Below are 25113 nucleotides of genomic sequence, written 5' to 3'. Positions count from 1 at the left end.
TTCAAAATGTTTTCAAAACCGTTATGCTTACATGAATTCTGATTATTTCCAGGCATATACAACATCCTGAAATATATGTAGTTATCTTTGTTAGAAAGAATAATATATTTCCCTTGACGTAGTGATGCTGACTGTAAATATTGCTCAGCTTACCCCACTCTCCCCTAAATGTTTTTAAACAGAAACCTGTTTCCAGGAAGTCCCAGATTTAACTCCCCCAGTTGTAGTTAACATCAGGGGCACAACTTTCACTGGGGACGGGGGGGGGGACGGGGGGACGGGGGGCATGACCCCCCAACATTCTGAAATTATATTTTTGTCCACCACAGAACGGGCGGACAGGCTGTGTGAAGGCAAAGCTTCAGAAAGCCTAGCTTATAGGACCTTCACGGGATAGATGAACAGAGGTAGGTGCTGTCTGTGTGTGTTGCGCTTTTTCTCAGAGTTGTAAAAGCAAGCAGAGCAGAGCAGAAACTGGCTACTCTTTATTTGACTGATGCAAGGTAACTGCTGTTTGACTTAATAGGAAAACAAGTATTTATTCCCAGTGCTGAGCTAGTAGTGTAGCTAATTGACATGTAACATTAGCTAATGTTTCATCCTCTCTCGACTGAAGTTGTGTCTGAAGTGAATGAAATAGCTACAGTAACTACTGTAGCTAATAACTACCACAGCCAGTTCAGCTCTAGCCTCTAGCTATCTCAGTATCTGTCAGGTAGCAGTATCTAACAGCTGTATCAACAGAAGTAAATTAACTTGGCTAGTTTTCGCCAGTTGATGTACCATTAGAGTTAGCCAAAAGTTGGCTAACGTTAGCTAGCTAGCTCACTAACTTTAGCTATTATTTTTGCCTCAATTACACTAGACCTGAATCAAATGATGAAACCAACGGCCAAACGATTGAAGACCAATATTCAGACGTTTTTTGACAGCTCAATGAGAGTTTCTTTTTTATAGTCATTATAATGTAATGTTATTGATCAGTCAGTTTCAGGTAATTCCCTACTTTTCACACGGACACAGCATAAACAGCTCTACAGGCTTCACTGTCATGACTCATTTTGCACAGTCAGTACACACTACACAACACTATGCTCATCATGTCTTAGCAGGATCAGATGGTGACAGGTGTCCCAGCAGGGTCAGACAGCCAGGGAAGACCGGTCTACGGAGCTCAGGTGAATTTTACAGTATATTATAGCAATCAGTGAATGGATAAAAAGTTCCATCTTGAGTTGATGGGTAGGCCTACTGTAGCTACAGAAGCTACATGACAGCAGCTACAGTCTGGGATCTGGGACTACTGGTCATTTCAATTATTGAACCATTGATTCTATTCTATTCCTCATCTTAGCAGGATCAGATGGTGACAGGGGTCTCAGCAAGGTCAGGCAACCAGGGAAGACCAGTCTGTGACAGAGCTGAGGTGAACTTTTGCAGATGCAACACTTTATTCACTCTGTGCAGAAAACACTGGACAAGCCAGAAGCTTCAAAGATTTAAACTATTTTAAGGCAGTCTGACAAACCTCTAAAGTTGGCAAAAAGTATGTTCTTATATCTCAGAATGTCTACAGATTCTCCCTTCTCCCTGTTTTTGTTTGCTTGGAAATGTTGATACTGGAGACTGTTATCAGAAGAAATTGTGTCACCTATAGCGGCTAAGAAAGGCATTGTCATTACAGTTTTTATCAATTGCTAACACGCATCGGTCAATACTGAAGCCACTTTTTCAAAACTCTTCACACAGTCTGCATTACCAACATGCATCATGGCCAAACAGTTAATCTCTCCTCCAAAACTGACTAGAACCACCAAAACACTTCATACATGTTTCAAAATAAGCTTGTTCGACCATACACTGGCAACAATTCTCACTCAGAAAGCATACATTGTCACTCAAAACACACAGACCTAAAAAACACTAACAAAAGGGAGCATTACATAAATGATGAACTTTCCTCTTTGAGGTTTGAATGATTTTTCACATAAATCAGTATTTCATTATAGAATAAGAATAACACCTTTTCACTTTATTGATTGTATTAAAGTATATGTAACAATAATGATTCAGAAATGCAGCAATTTGCTTCAATGGCCTTTATTTGTTCCATATCTTTGCATATAATAATTTACTTGGCCACTAGTTCTCATCAACATCACATCTTATTTATTCTCTGGCGATGCATCTTGGAAAGTATCTTCTGGAATGTCTAATCCAACCCTGGCAGTCTTCAGGAGAAGTGTCTCCACACCATCTGGTCATGTGGATGGTGGTCATAAACCTTCCACCTCCACGCAGAGGAAAACTCCTCTATGGGGTTTAGGAAGGGGAAGTATGGAGGCAGGAATAGTACTGACATTCTGGGATGTGCAGCAAACCAGTCTGTGACTGCAGCAGAGTGGTGGAATGCCACATTATCCCACACAACAACGAAGGTAGGGGAGTTTCTTGCTCCTCTCTCCTCTGCTGGCACAAGTCAATTATGCAAATTATCATTGGACAGTGCTGTTCACATTGTGATATTAGCTCCTCTCTGGCCTGGGACATCCACGGTTGCTCTCTGTCCAATCACATTTCTTCCCCTGCGGCGTGTTTTTGCCAGGTTGAATCCAGCTTCATTCACAAAGATGAATGTATGTGCAGTTTGCCTGGCTTCCATCTCCATTACTCTCTAAAATACAGTAAATCCACAGTTTTACGGATCTTTACATTATGCATAGCTGTAACAGACATCTTACCTGGACATGTTGATACCGGAGTTCTTTCACACGTTCACCGTTTCTCTCAAAGGGTACAGTGTACAACTGCTTCATCCTTATTTTATGTTTCTCTAGGACTCTGGCAATTGTCGTTGTGCTGACTGTATTCACATTCCCAAAAGTGATATTGTCTGCCAGCACTCTGTCCCGAATTTCCCGCAGTTTTATTGCATTGTTGTCAATTACCATGTCAACAATGGCAATTTCCTGCGCATCTGATAATATTCTGGCTCTCCCTCCTGTGGGAGCCAACCTTTGGATCCTACTGAAAAACACAAAACAATCAATATATTTCAAAATGTCAGTACATGTAAAAATGTGAACATACTGTATTGTACTGTAATATGTAGTTCAATTATCATTGAAGGATGCACATCTCACCTGTTGTTTTGCCGGAAAATGTGTATTGTTGATGCAACTGTTGAACGCTGCAGATTTGGTTGCACCCTTAAACCGGCCTCTCTCAAACATGGTCAATAATTGTGGCCCTTATTTCATCAGAGACCACCGCTCTTGGTCTTCCTCTCCTTTGTCCTCCATGCATTCTCCCTCTCCCTGCCACTCTTCTTTCCCCACCAACCTGTCTTCCTTGATCCATGTTTCAAAACTAAATCATTCCGAAGCCATCCTCTTTTGTCTGTTTGGTAACGAGACTAAAAACAGGACACTTGGGTAGGCTTTCAGCTGAAATTGCAATCAGCTGTGTTTGGAATGATATTCTGCTGAGATTTTCTATATGTTCTATATGCACGACATTTGCCATCCTTCTGTTTTGAATGTGTTTTTAACCGTTTTGAAAACAGTGTGTTAGCATTTGAAAACATGTGCTGCAAATATATAGTTTTGCAGGTGGTGGAGTATGAATGAGAAAAGAGTTCATGGATTTCGGAGAATGTAGTCATTGAATGCATTTAGTGTGAAAGCAATAAAAAATGATTCACAGTTTGGTCCACATACACTTCTGTTTCACTGACTGTGTGAAGAGTTTTGACAATGTGACTTCAGTTTTGACCAATGCATGTTAGCAATTGAAAAAAAATGTAATTGGAAGGTTGGTTATCCTTCCACAATGTCACAATGGATGACAGAAATGTCAAGTTATGTATCACTAGATTTGATTTATTACAAGATTAAGAGTATACTGTGCAACTTTCCTAAGGTCTGGATGCCTTGTATGGAATACTGTATGATAAAAGGAGTCTGTATTGAAAACATGCCCATGTCAGGAGAGATACCTATTTAGGCAATCCCTAGCTGCTGGGCTGCTCAGTCCTGGCCCTGGGGGTCTGCCGTAGTGTTGGTTGTCACACCTGAAACCAATAATAAATGTTTCACTAAGATCCTAAAGCTGAGTGGGGTGTGTTGGGTTGGGGCACTGCAGGGCTGTGGACCCCTAGGGGCAGGACGGGGCGATTCAGCTATATTGTGTGCAAAAAAAAGAGCTCTACAGTACAATACAGTGCCCTCCATAATTATTGGGACAGTGAAGCATGTTTTCTTCTTTTGTCTCTATACTTGAAATAAAACAATGACTATAAAGTTAAAGTGCAGCCTGTCAGCTTTAATTTGAGGGTATTTACATCCATGTTGGGTGAACCGTTTAGAAATTACAGCACATTTTGTGCATAGTCCCCCCATTTTAGGAGCGCAGAAGTATTGGGACAAATTCACTGTGTATTAAAGTAGTAAAAAATTTGGTATTTGGTCCCACTTTCATAGCACACAATGACTACATCAAGTCTGTGACTCTACACATTTGTTGGATGCATTTGCTGTTTGTTTTGGTTGTGTTTCAGAATATTTTGTGCCCAATAGAAATGAATAGTAAATAATGTATTGTGCCATGTTGGTGTCACTTTTATTGTAAATAAGAATAGAATATGTTTCTAAACACATCTATGTTAATGTGGATGCTACCATGATTACAGATAATCCTGAATGAATCATGAATAATGATGAGTGAGAAAGTTACAGACACACAAATATTATATCAACATTACAATAACAGTATGATATTTGTGCATCTATTCTATTCTTATTGTGTAGAACTGCAGGAAATTAGCTTTAGATGCCCCAAAAAATTCTGAGGGAGGCCCCCCAGACACCCTGCCAGGTTATGCCCCTCCCCCACTTCTAAAACCAGTGTTGCGCCCCTGGTTAACATAAGCTACTGTATAACAGTCGGTGAGATTGCGACTGCAGTCGCTGAGGTGGTGCTGGAAAATGAAATTGGAGGTCAAGAGGAAATTGAAATAATGGAAAAGGAAGCAGCTGTTTTCAAAGTACCGAGGAGTAAGAGGAAGAATTTAAGGGGTGGTGAAGGGTCTAATTCTAAGAGGAAGGTAGAGATTGATAAATCAGTTGAGGATAAACAGGTTGTAGAGATGGTGGAGTTTTCTTCTGGGGAGGATAGCGAGAGTGAGTCATCTGACGCGTCACAACAAAATAGTGAGAGAAATGGGGTGGAAGGGAAGTATGGGATTGAGAAAGTACGTCAATTTCTGAATTTGACAAAAGGGAAGAAATATATGCAGGATTATAATGTAACATATTTTTTTCCTGAAAGTGAATTGTTTATTGAATCAGTAAAGTTTCTGATGTAAAAAATAACAGGGGGAGGTTTGACAAGCCCTGAAATTGCTAGACTCAAGAAAGTGGTCACGAGAGTGATAAGTGATGTAAATTCTAAAGGAAATGAAAGAGGTCAGTCGCAGCCTTAACTCTGTAAAGAGATGTGGTTTCTGTCTTCCTCTGTATATTTCTTTCATCTATGAGCAGTTTTAAGATGTATTCTTTAAATGTAAATGGGGCGAGAGATGTTAAAAAAGAGCCCTAGTGTATGAGTTAATTAGGGGAAAGGGAAGTGACATACGTTTTCTACAAGAAACACATAGTAATATGGAAAATGAAGTTATGTGGCAACAGGAGTGGGGGGGGGGGGGGGGGGACAGTGGTGTGTAGTCATAAAAACTCATAAAGTGGGGGTGTGGCCATCTTGTTCTCAAAAGGGTTTTTGCCTTTGTCATATGAGGTTGAAGAGGTATTTGAGGGGAGGTTATTAAAAGTTAGAGCGAGGTATAAAAACATCACTATGTGTCTGGTAAATGTATATGCCCCAGTGGTGGCAGTTGAGAGGGTATGTTTTTTAGAGACATTATCAAATACCATTGAGAAATGTAATACTGAAGATTATTTATTTATTTATTGCTGGGGATTTTAACTGCACAGTCAGTGATTTAGATAGAAAACCCAAAGAACCTCATATAGCCTCAAGGACTTTTTTTAAAACGCCTCATTGTAACACATGAACTGTGTGATATTTGAGTCAACATGGAGGCACGAGACAGTACACCTGGGCCCATGTGAGAGAGAACACCATCTCTATGGCCAGGTTAGATAGGTTTTATTGTTTTGAGCATCAATCTCAGGTCTGTAAATCAAGTGTGATAACCCCAGTAGGATTTTCTGATAATTGTTTAATAACAGAGGTGGTGTTCATTAATGCTGTAAAACCCAAAAGCGCATACTGGCATTTTAATATAACTTTATTGAGTGATGCTCACTTCAGAAAATGTTTTAGTTTTTTCTGGGAGAGGTGGAGGTCTCAAAAGGCCAGTTTTGTATCCCTTCAACAGTGGTGGGATATAGGGAAAATCCAGATTCAACAATTCTGTAATCAATACACAAGGAATGTCACCAAAGACATCACCAGATCAATGAAAGCCCTAGTGTCTGAAATAGTGGAACTCCTGACGTTGGTTGAGACTACAGGAGATCGAGGCCATACTCTGGCCCTCAAGAGGAAAAAAGCTGCATTGGCAGACCTGCTGGGTATCAGAGCACAGGGGGCATTGGTGAGAAGTAAGTTTCAGAGAATCTCTGAAATGGATGCCTCATCCAAATTTTTCTTTGGTTTAGAGAAAAAGAATGGACAAAGAACAATTATTAATTGCCTCAAATCAGCTGTTGGACAGGAGATCACTAGCCCTAGTGAAATTAGAAAGAGGGCAGTAGAGTTCTATGCTGAGCTTTACAAGTGTGAGTACAAAGAGGATAAAACAGTGACACAGCAGTTCCTTGATGGGCTCCCACAGGTGGCTGCAGAAGCTCAGGTTGAGCTACAGCAACCATTGTCTTTGCAGGAGCTATACACTGCATGGAAAATGGAAGGGCACCAGGCATTGATGGGCTTCCCGTTTACTTTTTGAAAGTATTTTTGGGCTATGTTGGGAGAGGATTGGCTAGCAGTAGTTAATGATAGTTTGACCAGAGGGTTACTACCGATAAGCTGCAGAAGGGCTGTCCTCACCCTGCTGCCCAAAAAGGGTGACCCTAGGGAGGTGAAGAACTGGAGGCTGGTGGCTTTATTGTGCACTGATTATAAGATCCTGTCAAAGGCTTTGTCCAACAGGCTGAGGGAGCTGATTGGGCAAATCATACATACGGACCAGTCCTACTGTGTTCCCTGCAGGCAGATAGGGGATAACATTTCTCTGATTCAGGATTTTTTGGACGTCTCTAGGGCTATTGGGTTGGATGCTGGTCTAATTTCAATTGATCAGGAAAAAGCATTTGACTGAGTTGAACATCAATACTTATGGCACACTTTTGAGGCGTTTGGTTTCAGCTCTGGTTTTATTGCCATGATAAGGGTGATATATGGTGACATTGAAAGTGTATTGAAAGTTAACGGTGGCTTGAGTGCTCCTTTTAAAGTGTGTAGAGGTATTAGGCAGGGATGTTCTTTGTCGGGAATGTTGTATGCCATTGCTATAGAGCCACTAGCATTAGAAGACGCATTGAAGGGCTGTACCTTTCAGAGGATATTCCTCCTATTCGTCTCTCAGCCTATGCTGATGATGTAGTTATTCTAGTGAAAAATCAAGCGGAGGTGGACAGTTTTTGTCTAATGATTGATCGTTTTAGGGGAATATCCTCTGCAAAGGTAAATTGGGAAAAAAAATTGTGCTTTACAGATTGGGAATGGTCTGGAGGGATCATGGCTTTGTCAGGGGAGCTGGAATGGTGTAAGGGAGGTTTTAAGTATCTTGGAGTGTACGTAGGAGATGAGGGGACAATGGAAAAAAATTAGATTGGTGTGGTTGAAATGGTGGAAGGGAGGATGAGGAGATGGTGTTGGTTGTTATCTCGTATGTCATATAGGGGGCGCACTATTATAGTTAACAATGTGGTTGCCTCTGCACTGTGGCATCGGTTGTCAGTTTTAGAGCCACCATCTGGCCTTCTGGCTAAGATACAGGCGATTATTGTAGATTTATTTTGGAGAGGGGTGGCAGGTCTTGTATTACAGCAGGTTGTGGGATTAGGTTTAAAGAAGGCTTTATTTTTGGTTGATAGTAGCCAGATTTCTAAGGAGGGAGTACCTCCATTTTACAGAGGCCTTCTTAGGGTGTGGAGCATAATGAAGGTGTCCAGACGCACTTCAGCGGAGTCAGTGCATTGTCTGTTGGAGGAACCTCTGGTGTATGGGGCAAGACTGGATTGTACAACTGCAGCTGTTCCACATTTCTCCAAGATTCTGGTGAAGGGCAAAATCATCACCTTAAAACAGTTAATGGCCATGCTGGGCCCACCTTAATGGATGGAAGACGGGTGGCTGAACATTTGGGGGTGAGGTCGGAAAGGATTGTCGTACAACTGCTAGGAAGCTGCAGGAAGGCTCTGTCAGCAGAAGAGTGGGGTATGCTTAATAGTCACAAAAAGAAGGTACAAGATGAAAACGTCTCATTTCCAAGACTAGGGATTACGCCCAATATCCCAGAGTCAGAAAGAAAGACGTTATTACTGGATTTGAGAGGGTTGGAAGAGGTGGGTTTGGATGAGGTGAATGGGAAATACTTATATAGGGGGTGTGTCAAGGTGTTGAATAAAGATACATTGAAAAATAGAAAAGACACTCCATGGAGGGTAAAATTGGGCATTGATGACAAGGTAAAGCCAGCATGGAGAGCACATTTTAAAAGCCTCCTTTACAAAAGGGTACTGGTGATATGCAATGGAGGGTTTTGCATGGCATCATTGCAGTTAAGGCTTTTGTATCTGTTATTAACTCAGATGTTGGAGATGGATGTCCTTTTTGTAATATAAGATAAACCATTTTTCACTGTTTTATGGAGTGTGAGAGTATAAAGCCTCTCTTGGAAATGTAAAATGTGTTTTTAAAGGATTAGTGAATTCGAGAATAAAAGTGGATTTTGAGTTCTTCTCGGCTGTAAAAGATCTCCCATTGTTTGAGGAGAAGTGGGCTTACAAAGGAGCGGTTTGTTTTGTGGAGGAGGGGAAACTATTTTTTGTTGATGAAATGAGTTGAATGTATATACAGTATATATGCTTTTTTGTATTTTTTTAAAATTTATTTGTATGTTTTAATTTTTATTTCATTTCTGAAAAGGCAGTGTGCCATTATTTGTGTTAACACTTGAGTATAAAATAAAGGTTTTATTCCTGCACTGCAGATGCCCTGAGTCAACACTAAGGCCAGGACAGAGCAGGACACAGAATAACAAACAGCGCTGGGAACAGCCTAAACACACAGCCACAAAGTCAGCTGAGCAACACACATACATATACACACACACACACTGAGCACAAAGCGATGGCAGCTCTGACATCTGAGCTATTAGGGATAAGAGGATCAGAAGATTATTTCTTTGTAACGTTTTTGAGATGACACCAATGACAGGTATTTACACATACACATACCCACTGTCATGTCATGTCTTAACAGTGTCTTGTCTAACCAGCCTTAACACTAAACCTGTTTTCTACTATACCTCTGAACCAGACCAGCCTTGACCAGCTTTGTCCAGGTCAGTATTGAGATGCTGGTCAGTCCCTCTCCCTTCAGTGTTAGATCCATCTCCAGGGTAATGGACAGAGAAGGGCCGTCTTCCCTCCGTCAGCCCCCTAATGGAACCACTCTCCTTCTCTCTGACTGTTTCTCCTCAGAGAGAGAGAGAGCGGTCAGGGCTGGCAGTAGTGTTAGTGATGGAGAGGCCAGTGGCCTGGCTAAGGGCTGGCAGTAGTGTTAGTGATGGAGAGGCCAGTGGCCTGGCTAAGGGCTGGCAGTAGTGTTAGTGATGGAGAGGCCAGTGGCCTGGCTAAGGGCTGGCAGTAGTGTTAGTGATGGAGAGGCCAGTGGCCTGGCTAAGGGCTGGCAGTAGTGTTAGTGATGGAGAGGCCAGTGGCCTGGCTAAGGGCTGGCTTTAACACATCAGATGACTCATTAGAGCCAGGAGAGACGGAGGAAGAGAGGAAGGGAGGAGATGGACAGAGAAACACGCATTTGAAGGAAAGGGATATTTGCCGAAAGCACAAACACACACACACTGCTTTCCCACCGTTTCCCACTGTTTCCTTCTGCAAGTGCAGAACAATGAGATGCAGAGTGAGGGAGTGAGCCAGCTGCCATGCATACTAATATACTAACACTTCAGTCATTACTGCTACCATCAGCACTGCAGTAAATATACTCTAATTACATATCACTGATAATTAAACAGTTATAATATGTGTGTGTGTGTGTTTGTCCATGGGTATCCATGGGTGTCTGTGTGTCCGTGTGTGTCTATAATAATGTGTGTGTGAATTTTAATTACATATCACAGATAGCAGTTTTACAGCTCTCTGCTTTCCATTGTGTGTGTGTGCATGCGTGTGTGTGAGAGAGCAAGAGAGAAAATTAGAAGAGAGAGACTTAAAAGGGGCATAACATCTACTCCCCACATCTTTTTATTCATGAATATTGCATGTCCTCTGATTGATTGGCAGATCATAACATTGACGAATTAAAGAAGACCATCTGGAGCTGATAAGAGGGTTTGTCACAACTCATGACTCAACAGGACAAACACACGGGTATGGACAGGACAGGGTATAGAGGACTGTGTGTGTGCACGCGTGTTTGTTTATGTGTGTGCATATGGGTGTGTTTGCAGATTGAAAAGGTGGATAGAAGAATAAGAAGAGGAGAGAGAAAGAGAGAGAAAGAGAGAGCTATAAAGAGTGAGCATATCCCCATCCGTATTCCCTCATGGAGAAAGAGCCCTTCGCACACACTCTCCAGTGCTAGTCCCCCTCTTCCAGGGGAGAGGCTGGCAGGCTGTGTGTGGTACCCAGTGGGGGAGAGCTTGTGATGGGCTCGCTGTGACGGGATCCTGGCCCCCCTTCCTAGAACTCAGCACTCACACAGGTGTTGGGCTCAGGTGGGAGAGAGGGAAGGAGACTAAGCAGGGAAGCTGAGAGATGGAGAGAGAAGAGATGGAGAGAGAAGAGATGGAGAGAGGGAAGGAGAGTAAGGAGGGAAGCTGAGAGATGGAGAGAGAAGAGATGGGGGAGGAAGGAGGAAGAAGAGGGTGACCTCTCCTATCCAGCCATCTAAACAGTTTTCTAAGTAAATTTAACATGGTTTCTCCTGTCTCACACTGAAGGGCTAAACTAGCAGAGTTCTGTCTGAACAAGGCCAGTTCTCCTTTATGTTCATTTCTTTCTCTCTCTTTCCTTTTTCAGTCCTCTAAAACGAGCCTGTGTGTCTCTGGGGACTGCATGTGAATGAACAGAGCAGAGAAGCACTCAGCATCTGTCCTGCTTTCACATTCTCCCTTACACGCACACACACACACACACACACACACACACACACCAAACACACACACACACACACACAGATTTTAAATGGATTTAAAGTTAATTTTTACAAATTAATTAAAAATGAAAAGCTGAAATGTCTTGAGTCAATAAGTATTCAACCCCTTTGTTATGGCAAGCCTAAATAAGTTCAGGAGTAAAAATCTGCTCAACAAGTCACATAATAAGTTCGACTCACTCTGTGTGCAATAATAGTGTTTAACATGATTTTTTAATAACTACCTCATCCCTGTACCCCACACATACAATTATCTGTAAGGTCCCTCAGTCAATTAGTGAATTTCAAATACAGATTCAACCACAAAGACCAGGGTGCTTTTCCAATGCCTCACAAAAAAGGGCACCTATTGGTAGATGGGTAAAATGTAATATCCCTTTGAGCATTGTGAAGTTATTAATTACACTTTGGATGGTGTATCAATACACCCAGTCACTACAATGATACAGGAGTCCTTCCTAATTCAGTTGCCGGAGAGGAAGGAAACTGCTCAGGGATTTCACCATGAGGCCAATGGTGACTTTAAAACAGTTACAGAGTTTAATGGCTGTGATAGGAGAAACCTGAGGATGGATCAACAACAGTATAGTTACTCTACAATACTAAGCCTGTACAGAATAAAAATTATTTGAGTACACACATCCTTTTTGCAACAAGGCACTACAGTAATAATGCAAATAATGTGGCAAAGCAATTAACCTTTTGTCCTGAATATAAAGTGTTATGTTTAGGGGCAAATACCACTCTCCAGATTTTCAAGCATAGTGGTGGCTGCATCATGTTATGGGTATGCTTGTAATCATTAAGGACTGGGGAGTTTTTCAGAATAAAAAAGAAATGGAATGGAGCTAAGCACAGGCAACATCCTAGAGGAAAACCTGGTTCAGTCTGCTTTCCACCAGACACTGGGAGATGAATTCACCTTACAGCTGGACAATAACCTAAAACACAAGGCCAAATCTAAACTGGAGTTGCTTACCAAGAAGATAGAGAATGTTCCTAAGTGGCCGAGTTTCAGTTTTGACTTAAATCTACTTGAAAATCTATGGCCAGACCTGAAAATGGTTGTCTAGTAATGATCAAGAACCAATTTGACAGAGCTTGAACAATTTTGAAAAGAATAATGGGCAAATATTGTACAATCCAGGTGTGTAAACCTCTTAGAGACTTACCCAGAAAGACTCACAGCTGTAATCGCTGCCAAAGGTGATTGTAAAATGTATTGACTCAGGGGCTTGAATACTTATGTAAATTAGATACTGTATTTCTGTATTTTATTTTCTATAAATTTGCAAACATTTGTAAAAACATGTTTTCACTTGGTCATTATGGAGTATTGTGTGTAGATTGGTGAGAACCCCCCGACTTTGTCAGGGGAATACTTTCTGAAGGCACTATATTTAAGGAGTAGACCCCCGACTTTGTCAGGGGAGTGCAGAAAGAGAGAGAAAGAGAGAGAGAGAAGGTGGGAGGGAGAGTTAATCTCACCATGGATCATTATCAACATGATGCGATTCCATAGTGTCTACAACCTGTCTCCAATTGGCCAACCATCCTGTATATCTACCATCTGCCTCCTGTTAGTCTGTATTGGAATGAGTTAGCTTGACCATATAACCTTCCATGTCTCGTTGAGCCTGTAATGGTAATGGTCCACATGTTTATTGTGAGGCAAGCAATACACTATGAAAACCTCTATGCCATTTCTTGGCATAACTCATTACTGGAGACACCTAAAGAGACCTAGCTATATCACTAACACTAAATGGAGAAAATTACTAAATAACAGAACTATCCAGAAGTAGTAGCCAACCACAGAAGCACACTGATCCGGATCCAGCAGTGTGTTTAAACTAGCCTGGTGCTGATGCTAATCTCATTCTGCTCTGTGTCACTATGTTCTGAGGCTCTGCACTTAATCTGAAGCGCCTCAATAAACACTCTTATGGATCAATGGATAACCTGTCAAATATTAGCACACATCTCCAGTCTGTCTGTCTAGAGAAATAGGCCTAACTGTCTGCTATAGGGTAATGTACTCACATACTGTATCTGTCCTCTGTTCCCTCCAGTGTGTCTGTGTGTGTGTGTGTGTCTCTGTGTCTGTGTGTGTGTGTTTGTGTGTTTTGTGCATGTGTCTGTTGAGGATTCATTATCATTCTTTCCAGTAACTGCGTGTAGAGGGTGTTATTTGGAGTATAGAGCAGACTATGGAGGGTGGATGGGTATGTGTCTTACATGGGCTGTAGGAGGATCCATACTGTACGTAGGGAAAAGGAGAGGTTAATAGGTTAACTGTGTGTTTATGATTTTGTGCCATCCTTCCTCACATCCTTCCATCATCCCTCCCTCTCTCTCTCTCTCTGTTCCCCTCTCCATCTTTAGTGGGGATGCCTGTGTTGAGGGGCCCTGCGGTGTAATATTGAACATGCTGTAAAAGACTCACGCCCCACATATTAGAGCTGCTTAAGTCAGAGGAGTGTGTGTGTGTGTGTCAGAGGTCTGGACAACTGCAGGGCTGTCTGGGGCAACAGTGCAGAGGCCAGAGAAGAGAAAAATACATTTTCTCTCTCCACAAAACAAACATTTTCTCTCTCCATTTTCCTGTGGGATGAAAGCGGGAAGAGAGAGGGGAGCGTTCAGCACGCAGAGATCGATTCCTGAGTTTGTCTCTGTCAGTGTACTAGTTGGACTTTTATTAGAGGAGGCCTGTGCATACTCACACTCTCAAAGACAAGCATACAGTACATGCACTCACACACAAATGTTTGTGCGAGAATACAAATATATACCACTATTCACTGCTCCGCAGAAGCTGAATAGTAGTGAATAGAATGTATACATTGGAAAAACATAATGAGAATTTCTCTTCCGCACAGTAAAGGGTGAAACATAATAGGGATACTCTGAGACGTCAAGCAACAATCTCTGCATGGACGAAAACCCCTGTTGTTTGCTTCTGTAGCGATAGCATCTTGATCTCTCTGACCTCCTACTCTGTTATACAGACACAAAGACACAGTGAGGCTCCTCTAAAGCTTCAACACCGCATCTAAACAAACAGGGTCAAAGGTTATATCGGCCACCCACAGCACAGCCCTCTAACTTCCAGTACTGAAGCAGTTTAAGAACAAGACAGTTAGCTCATTATCACAATGACTAAGGTATTCCAAATATTCTCTGACACATACCCCAATTTACATATTCCTTCCTCGCGGTAATTACACTAGCAGTTTGTGTACTGTAAGAATGTCCTCCTTAAAATTGTTAACAAATAAGTTTCACTGTTTTATTATACATTCATTTCCCCTGTGTGTCTGTGTCCTTAGGCAACACGGATGCCTCTCCAGCATAGTTCTAGGACCATCATCTTCACCATCATCATCATCATCATCATCATCATGGTATTGTTGTGTTGGCTATAGATAATCAATAGCTCTGCCTGTGGATCTACCACCTCAGCCCAGCAGCCCCATCGTCAGGGCTCTGTCAGGAGCTGGAGAGGCGATAGAGTGTCACACACTAACACCATTTCTCTCCCCTATATATTTTCCTCAGAGAGGGGGTGAAAACTGGAGAGGAAGGGACAACTGGAGAGGAAGGGACAACTGGAGATGAAGGGACAACTGGAGAGGAGGGGACAACTGGAGAGGAGGGGACAACTGGAGAGGAGGGACAAGTAGAGAGGGGGGGACAACTGGAGAGGAGGGGACAACTGGAGGGGGGGCAAGTGGAGACGGGGGGACAACTGGAGAGGAGGGGACCCTAACTTCTAGAGGTTTGTTAGTCATTTATTGTTATCTAGTGTTTGTTTACCAGATGTCATGATGCTCTGGATATACAATCCCTAAACATACACTAAAAAGGTATGTTGCAACTCTATCTCTCTCTCTCCGCTCTGTTCTCCTCTTCTCTCTGCAGTAGACAGTTCAGTAGAGTGAGACTTGATTATCAAGCTCCCACTGACACAGAGAGTACACATATCCCACTCTCTCCCCTTCCTATCTCTCTCCCTCCCTCCCCTCTTCCTCCACATCTCTCTTCACTCCTTCACCCCCTCATCTTCAGACACTGCCTCTGCCCTTGCCACTGTCTCCTCCAAATGATGAGACATTGCCACATCAGTTAATGTCACGCCCTGGCTCTGGGGACTCTAGTATGTTGAGCCAGGGTGTGAGGTTTCATTTGTTTTTCGTTCTAGTTTAGTATTTCTATGTTGGCCAGTGTGGTTCTCAATCAGAGGCAACGTGTATCAGCTGTTGCTTGTTGTCTCTGATTGGGAACCATACTTAAGCAGCCAGTTTTCCCACAGTGTTTGTGGGATCTTGTTCCAATTAGGTTTGTGTTTAAACCGAGGACGTCACGTTATCGTTTGTTGTTTTGTTCGTGTGATTACTCATATAATAAAAATATGTTCACCTTCCACGCTGCGCCTTGGTCCTCTGTTCCCGACGATCGTGACAGTTAAGGGCAGAAAAGCCCTCTGATTGGCCGAGAGAGTAGCATTGATTAATCTATTACACAGAGCGAGAGAGATAGCATTAGTGTTTATCAGAGAGGTTTAAATGGTCTGTCAGAGAGAAGTTGGAATGAAGGGAGGATGCACTGTGTGTGTGTCTGTGTGTGTGTGTATCTGTCTGTGTGTGTGTGTGTGAGTGTGTTTCAACAACAAGAGTAGTTGACTCAGGCTGTTGAGACAGGATGTGGCTATCCCTTCCGTTAGCAGAGGTCACAGGTCAGTGTCAGAGTGAAAAGTTAGGGTTACTGTGCAGAGGGGAAAGGGAAACCGGCAAATGTAAACACATTTTTAAAGGTGAGCTAAGTCATGAAAGAGGAGGAAGAGAGGGAAATGACTAAACTAACCAGGGTAGACTGGAGAGAGGAGAGAGGAGAGAGAGACGGTGAGAGGAGAGAGAGACACGGTGAGAGTGAGTAGAGAAGAGGAGTGGAGGCAGCCCAGTCTGGCTAACCCACTCTCAGACAGTCAGTAAACATTAGGTTAACTCAGTGCCCAGCCATTAGCAGATGAGAGGCCAAAATCCAATCTGGTAAAAAGCAGCAGCAACTCAAATGCAGGACATCCACTGAGCCAGAGCCAGCCACAATCCCACCGCTTGACCCAAATATCCCGCTTTAGTTTGGGCGTACTGTAGTATGTGTGAGTGTATTTATGACGTGTGTGTGTTTGTTTGAGTGTTGCCTACTTGTAAATGTGTGTACTATATCTCTGTATGTGTGTCCTACCAAAGTGTATGTGTGTTTTTCTGTCATGTCTGAATGTGTTGTGTGTGTCCTGTCTGTGTGTGTGCTCTGCCTGGGTGTGTGTTCTGTCTGGGTGTGTGTCCTGTCTGATGTGTGTGTTCTGCCTGGGTGTGTGTCCTGCTGGGTGTGTGTCCTGCCTGCATGTGTCCTGTCTGGGTGTGTGTCCTGTCTGATGTGTGTGTTCTGCCTGGGTGTGTATCCTGTCTGGGTGTGTGTCCTGTCTGATGTGTGTGTCCTGCCTGTGTATATGTTTGTCTCTCTGTCTGTGTGTGTGTGTGTTCACTTTTAGGATTAGCGGCTTCATGTTGACTCTGAGCAACATCATCCTAGACCTCTGTTCCCCAAAGTCTCATCCACTTACCCCCAGGCCAATGTCCAGCCCCATGCCTCAACCTCATCCCCTTACCCCCAACCCAAATACCAGCCCCATGTCCCAACCTCATCCACTTACCCCCAGGCCAAAGACCAGCCCCATGTCCCAACCTCATCCACTTACCCCCAGGCCAAAGACCAGCCCCATGCCTCAACCTCATCCACTTATCCCCAGCCCAAACATCTGCCCCATGTCTCAACCTCATCCACTTATCCCCAGCCCAAATACCAGCCCCATGTCCCAACCTCAAACCATGGAACAGTGATGTCACCCAGCTAGATTACACCATCATAATTACAGATTTACTGCTGGGCAAAAGAACTGGGCCAATGTCAAACATGACTCACTTACATACATGGCCCAGACCGTACTTAATGTGTTTCTACTTTACAATACCAGCACCAACTGTTGACAGAAATGCATTATAAACTGAGCATTTACCTTTCCCAACAATATGAATGTTGAGAGAAAATAATAGTAAAACGAATAAACAATCTCCAGATGATAACGCACACAGAGACACACGTACGTACACACGCACATTCGTCCACTCTAGCTTTGGAACATCAAGTTCAAAACGTTAAAACAATAAAAGTCAAGAGTTTGAGAAATATCAAAACTGAACTGTTAGATTTACTGACAGAAATCTACAAATATAGCATCAAGATGAAGGGAGAACAAGGGAGGAAGGAGAGAGAGAGATGAGAGAGAGACAGAGAGAACGACAACACACATAGATAATGTAGCTAAGCGTTTGTGAGACTAATTCTCTGTTAGCAAATGCATTATGCACAACAGACAGTGTAAAAGAAAGGCATGCAATGCTGTTGATACACGTGTGTACTCTGAAGGGTTAAAAGGTTTACATTTCTCTCCTTAGAGGAAGAGTTCTGGGTGTTGTTGACCTGTCATTCCAATGGTTCTGAAAATGTAACTGCACATCAAATCACTGATTCTCTCTCATTGGTAATTTTCTTTCTCATTCTCTGATTCTCCTTCTTTGTTCCCTCTCTTTCTCCATCTTGTCCTCTCGTCCTCACTTTCTCATTATAGTATGGGGCATGGTAACAAAGCGATGTGACAGAGGCATTGTACTGTGGGTCTATCAGTAATGACCTACGGCTGAGAAACATGCTCAGCATATTCAGTTCATCACTGTTCCTCATCACTGTCGGCTCAGGGAGAATTACTGACAGCTACTGAGATGAGGTTCAGTCAGAGGGAGAGTCCTGAGCACGGATATCTACAGGTACAAAAGTTAACCGTCGCTCAACAGCCTTTGATCTACTGAAACACCTGGTGGCTCCCCCGCGGTGCAACAGAGTTCAAAGTTCAAGTTCAAAAGCTTTATCGTCCATTTGGGATAAAACAGGGAATTGGTATTCATCTTTAGTTTCACAGGCTTGGTCACAAACACATTGGGAATACGATATTCGAAGACACCAGAGTTAAAGTAAAGCTCCTTTCACAACTCAAGACAGAGAGGGTTTGGAATCAACTAGGTTCTAAAGTGGCCATGTTGTTAGTCTAAAGGAAAACAAAGATGTGAAGAGAGAAACAGGAACTAAAACAGTTCAACAAGGGCTTTCTTCTCTCTCTGTAGTGCAGAGGGAAGGGGAAGCAGAAGGGAGGGGCCAGGGGAAGGGAGGGGAGGGGCCAGGGGGAAGGGAGGGGGCTAAGCCCTGTGTCCACAGGGGGTTGGAGAACGGCATCCCTGAAACCGTGAGAGTGGGAGTCTGTTTGGATTACATCACATGCATCTTTCAGAGCCATTACCGCACAAGGGGGCTGCGCCTCACATCACAGCACAGGACAGGCACTGGATTAGAAAAGGAGAGATATAGGAAAAAAATTGAGAGACAGAGAGAAAAGAACGAAAGAGATAGATGGAGAGAAGAGGTGGAGGAGGAGGAGGAGGAGGACGAGGAGGAGGAGGAGGAGGAGAGAGAAGTAGAGCGCAGAGGTGCAGATCCATTTATTATGGTTCCTTTTTTCCACTCTGGGAGAGAGCATGAGGCGGATGTGTGAAATATTCAGAGAGGGACCAAAAACATCTCGCTGTGACGCAACGTTGCAGCGATGGGAGAACACACACACACAGGCAGATGTCTTCTTCCCCCTCTCTTCCAACCGCCTTTACTTCTTTCCCTTCTTTCTTTTATGGTCCCTCTCAGAGAACCCTCTCACCTCGTTACCTCATAATCAAACTCTACCTCCTGCCTCCATCCTTCTTTCCTCCCTCTTTCTCTTCCTCCATCTCTCAAAGGACCTTCTCACCCCCTGTTACCCCATAATCAAACTCTACCTTTATCCTTCATTTTTCCCCATTTCTGATTTTCCACCCACGAGACCCTCCTCCCAGAATGTGGGGCAGCTAGAGGGAGGGGGTAACCGGGAGGTGCCATGCCACTGAGGAGTCTGGGGGTTCACATAATGGATTACTTCATTTAGGACTGATTAACCGTATGTATCTCTGGGCCATAGGCCGTTAATAGGAGCCCTCCCGGGGAGAGAGAGAGAGGAGAGAGAGAGAGAGAGAGAGAGAGAGAGAGAGAGAGAGAGAGAGAGAGAGAGAGGAGAGAGAGAGAGAGAGAGAGAGAGAGAGAGAGAGAGAGAGAGAGAGAGAGAGAGAGAGAGAGAGAGAGAGAGGAGAGCGAGAGAGAGAGAGTGAGAGGGAGAGAGAGAGAGGAGAGAGAGAGAGAGGAGAGAGAGAGAGAGACGAGAGAGAGAGAGAGAGAGAGAGAGAGAGAGAGAGGGAGAGAGAGAGAGAGAGGAGAGAGGAGAGAGAGAGAGGAGAGAGGAGAGAGAGAGAGAGAGAGAGAGAGAGAGAGAGAGAGAGAGAGAGAATGGGAAAATAGAGGTCTGGAGAGAACAAACAGTAGAGGTAACACTTAAAGGCTGAATGTGCAGTATAATGTGTTTGTACGCAGTTTAAAGTCTGATTTCAAAATCGTGCCCTGAATGATGTTGTTTTACCCCTTCAGATATACAGGCCTATTAAAGTCCATGTATACAGTACCTCCCTCCCTGGTCTAACAACCTTGGTCTGGCTGATCACACACCCACCGCTTTGAGCTGGGCCCATCAGATGATGAATCATGGCGATGGTGTGTTGTTATAGTTGGGGTGGTAAAAGAGTTGCCCGCGGTGGCTACTCTCAGTATTCTCCTTGCCAGTATGTGTATGAGAGAGAGAGAGGAGGTGTGTGTGTGTGTGTGTATGGCCTTGTGATAAATGAACAGGCTCTCTTTGTAAAATAACTATAGCCTTACCTGCCCAATGCATCCACTAGAACTGTGTACTATGCACAGACACATTTCATACACATTCACACACACATGAACTGAAACACACGCTAAAACAGACTCTCCCCACCATCCCACATGCTAATCTTAGACTCATTCCATTCATTACCCTGAGTTAAAGGTAGACTCAGTAATATGACATAGATGCAGAAAGTAAACAACATAGTGGGTCAATTTCAGCAACAACTATGAGCGTTAAAGCGCGAGGCTAAACTTCTCCGCTGTTTTGGTCCCGTGGATACCACACTGTAAGAGCGTGATGTGAACCCGTTCACATGCGCAGATACTGTGTGTGACTGTGTGAGAGCAAAGTGTTGCATCTCGCTCATCTCAATATCTCCGGTGCTGCTCTTGGCAACGTCATTTCCCTGAGTCTACCTTTAAACTACACTCTGAAGGCAGGACAGAAATATACTTTTTAGTGGTTTATCAATCTCTCTGGCCTGGGATCGATTAGGTGTCCTGATACAATGCCGCAAGCTCCAGTAAAGTCTGTAGCACCGTAAGCAGTACTGTGTTACACTGGTTGACTATTAAAACCTGCCCTAACCAGAAACCTTGGATAGACGGCAGCATTCGCGCAAAACTGAAAGCGCGAACCACCGCATTTAACCATGGCAAGGTGACTAGGAATATGGCTGAATACAAACAGTGTAGTTATTCCCTCCACAAGGCAATCAAACAGGCAAAACATCAGTATAGGGACAAAGTGTAGTCGCAATTCAACGGCTCAGACACGAGACGTATGTAGTAGGGTCTACATCTTGCTTCTGGACAAGCTAAACACCTTCTTCGCCCGCTTTGAGGATAATACAGTGCCACCGATGCGGCCCGCTACCAAGGACTGTGGGTTCTCCTTCTCTGTGGCTGACGTGAGTAAGACATTTAAGCGTGTTAACCCTCGCAAGGCTGCCGGCCCAGATGGGATCCCTAGCCGCGTCCTCAGAGCATGCGCAGACCAGCTGGCTGGTGTGTTTACGGACATATTCAATCTCTCCCTAACCCAGTCTGCTGTCCCCACATGCTTCAAGATGGCCACCATTGTCCCTGTAACCAAGAAAGCAAAGGTAACTGAACTAAATGACTATCACCCCATAGCACTCACTTCTGCCATCATGAAGTGCTTTGAGAGACTAGTCAAGGATCATATCACCTCTACCTTACATGCCACCCTAGACCCACTTCAATTTGCTTACCGTCCCAATAGATCCACAGACGATGCAATCGCCATCACACTGCACACTGCCCTATCCCATCTGGACAAGAGGAATACCTATATAAGAATGCTGTTAATTGACTATAGCTCAGCATTCAACACCATAGTACCCTCCAAGCTCATCATTAAGCTCGAGGCCCTGGGTCTGAACCCCGCCCTGTGCAACTGGGTCCTGGACTTCCTGACGGGCTGCCCCCAGGTGGTGAAGGTAGGTAACAACAACTCCACTTTGCTGATCCTCAACACTGGGGCCCCACAAGGGTGCGTGCTCAGCCCCCTCCTGTACTCCCTGTTCACCCATGACTGCGTGGCCAAGCACGCCTCCAACTCAATCATCAAGTTTGCAGACGACACAACAGTAGTAGGCTTGATTACCAACAATGATGAGACAGCCTACAGGGAGGAGGTGAGGGCTCTGGGAGTGTGGTGCCAGGATAATAACCTCTCACTCAACGTCAACAAAACAAAGGAGATGATCGTGGACTTCAGGAAACAGCAGAGGGAGCACCCCCCTATCCACAACGATGGGACCGCAATGGAGAAGGTGGAAAGCTTCAAGATCCTCGGTGTACACATCACTGACAAACTGAAATGGTCCACCCACACAGACAGTTTTAATTGTTATTATTTTTTTATATATTTTTTTAACCTTTATTTAACCAGGTAAGCCAGTTGAGAACAAGTTCTCATTTACAACTGTGACCTGGCCAAGATAAAGCAAAGCAGTGCGATAAAAACAACAACAACACAGAGTTACACATGGGATAAAACAAAACATACAGTCAATAACACAATAGAAAATCTATATACAGTGTGTGCAAATGTAGTAAGTTAGTGTGGCGAAGAAGGCGCAACAGCGCCTCTTCAACCGCAGGAGGCAGAATAAATTTTACTTGGCACCTAAAACCCTCACAAACTTTTACAGATGCACAATTGAGAGCATCCTGTCGGGCTGTATCACCACCTGGTATGGCAACTGCACCGCCCACAACCGCAGGGCTCTCCAGAGGGTGGTACAGTCTTTGCAATGAATCACCGGGGACAAACTACCAGCCCTCCAGGACACCTACAACACACGATGTCACAGGAAGGCCAAAAAGATAATCAACGATAACAACCACCCGAGCCACTGCCTGTTCACCCCGCTATCATCCAGAAGGCGAGATCAGTACAGGTGCATCACAGCTGGGACCGAGAGACTGAAAAACAGCTTCTATCTCAAGGCCATCAGACTGTTAAATAGCCTTCACTAGCACATTAGAGGCTGCTGCCTATATACATAGATTAGAAATCACTGGCCACTTTAATAATAATAATAAGCCATTTAGCAGACGCTTTTATCCAAAGCGACTTACAGTCATGTGTGCATAAATTTTTTGTGTATGGGTGGTCCCGGGAATCGAACCCACTACCTTGGCGTTACAAGCGCCGTGCTCTACCAGCTGAGCTACAGAGGACCACTTAATATTGTTTATATATTTATACATTACTAATTTCATATGTATATACTGTATTCTATTCTATTATATTCTACTGTATCTTAGTCTATGCCGCTCTGACATTGCTTGTCCATATATTTATATATTTATATATTCTTAATTCCATTGCTTTACTTGATTTGTGTGTATTGGGTATATGTTGTGAAACTGTTAGATATTACTTGTTAGATATTCCTGCACTGTTGGAGCTAGAAACACAAGCATTTCGCTACACCCGCAATAACATCTGCTAAACACGTATATGTGACCAATAACATTTGATTTGATTTGATTTTAAACCACCTGTCCTGCCCTGGCCCCCTAATCACTGGACCGCACCATATACACTGCTCAAAAAAATAAAGGGAACACTTAAACAACACAATGTAACTCCAAGTCAATCACACTTCTGTGAAATCAAACTGTCCACTTAGGAAGCAACACTGATTGACAATAAATTTCACATGCTGTTGTGCAAATGGAATAGACAACAGGTGGAAATTATAGGCAATTATCAAGACACCCCCAATAAAGAAGTGGTTCTGCAGGTGGTGACCACAGACCACTTCTCAGTTCCTATGCTTCCTGGCTGATGTTTTGGTCACTTTTGAATGCTGGCGGTGCTTTCACTCTAGTGGTAGCATGAGACGGAGTCTACAACCCACACAAGTGGCACAGGTAGTGCAGCTCATCCAGGATGGCACATCAATGCGAGCTGTGGCAAGAAGGTTTGCTGTGTCTGTCAGCGTAGTGTACAGAGCATGGAGGCGCTACCAGGAGACAGGCCAGTACATCAGGAGACGTGGAGGAGGCCGTAGGAGGGCAACAACCCAGCAGCAGGACCGCTACCTCCGCCTTTGTGCAAGGAGGAGCAGGAGGAGCACTGCCAGAGCCCTGCAAAATGACCTCCAGCAGGCCACAAATGTGCATGTGTCTGCTCAAACGGTCAGAAACAGACTCCATGAGGGTGGTATGAGGGCTCGACGTCCACAGGTGGGGGTTGTGCTTACAGCCCAACACCGTGCAGGACGTTTGGCATTTGCCAGAGAACACCAAGATTGGCAAATTCGCCACTGGCGCCCTGTGCTCTTCACATATGAAAGCAGGTTCACACTGAGCACATGTGACAGACGGAGTCTGGAGACGCCGTGGAGAACATTCTGCTGCCTGCAACATCCTCCAGCATGACCGGTTTTGCGGTGGGTCAGTCATGGTGTGGGGTGGCATTTCTTTGGGGGGCCGCACAGCCCTCCATGTGCTCGCCAGAGGTAGCCTGACTGCCATTAGGTACCGAGATGAGATCCTCAGACCCCTTGTGAGACCATATGCTGGTGCGGTTGGCCCTGGGTTCCTCCTAATGCAAGACAATGCTAGACCTCATGTGGCTGAAGTGTGTCAGCAGTTCCTGCAAGAGGAAGGCATTAATGCTATGGACTGGCCCGCCCGTTCCCCAGACCTGAATCCAATTGAGCACATCTGGGACATCATGTCTCGCTCCATCCACCAACGCCACATTGCACCACAGACTGTCCAGGAGTTGGCGGACGCTTTAGTCCAGGTCTGGGAGGAGATCCCTCAGGAGACCATCCGCCACCTCATCAGGAGCATGCCCAGGCGTTGTAGGGAGGTCATACAGGCCACACACACTACTGAGCATCATTTTGACTTGTTTTAAGGACATTACATCAAAGTTGGATCAGCCTGTAGTGTGGTTTTCCACTTTAATTTTGAGGGTGACTCCAAATCCAGACCTCCATGGGTTGATAAATGTGATTTCCATTGATAATTTTTGTGTGATTTTGTTGTCAGCACATTCAACTATGTAAAGAAAAAAGTATTTAATAAGATTATTTCATTCATTCAGATCTAGGATGTGTTGTTTAAGTGTTCCCTTTATTTTTTTGAGCAGTGTATATTATACTAATGAGCTGCTACTGAACACACACTGGGCCTGGACCTGAGAGAGACAGGGAGAGAGAGGGAGAGGTTGGAGAGAGAGAAGGAGAGGAAATTAATGCAAAAGAATGAGTGAGAATGAGAGAGAGAAAGAGA

The 25113-nt window shown here is 44.0% G+C and overlaps 1 long non-coding RNA gene across 1 annotated transcript; it reads left to right on the top strand.

The window, feature by feature from the left end:
- Nucleotides 1–9378: 9378 nt before the first annotated feature.
- Nucleotides 9379–15076, top strand: LOC311105980. The gene is made up of 4 exons (XR_014610291.1): nt 9379–9465; nt 10554–10640; nt 14757–14831; nt 14986–15076. It is a non-coding gene; the product is annotated as an uncharacterized lncRNA (long non-coding RNA).
- Nucleotides 15077–25113: the final 10037 nt, after the last annotated feature.

The sequence above is a fragment of the Coregonus lavaretus genome (assembly GCF_964263955.1).
Source record: "Coregonus lavaretus genome assembly, chromosome: 30".
Taxonomy (NCBI): domain Eukaryota; kingdom Metazoa; phylum Chordata; class Actinopteri; order Salmoniformes; family Salmonidae; genus Coregonus; species Coregonus lavaretus.
This window is presented reverse-complemented; position numbering and strand designations above follow the sequence as displayed.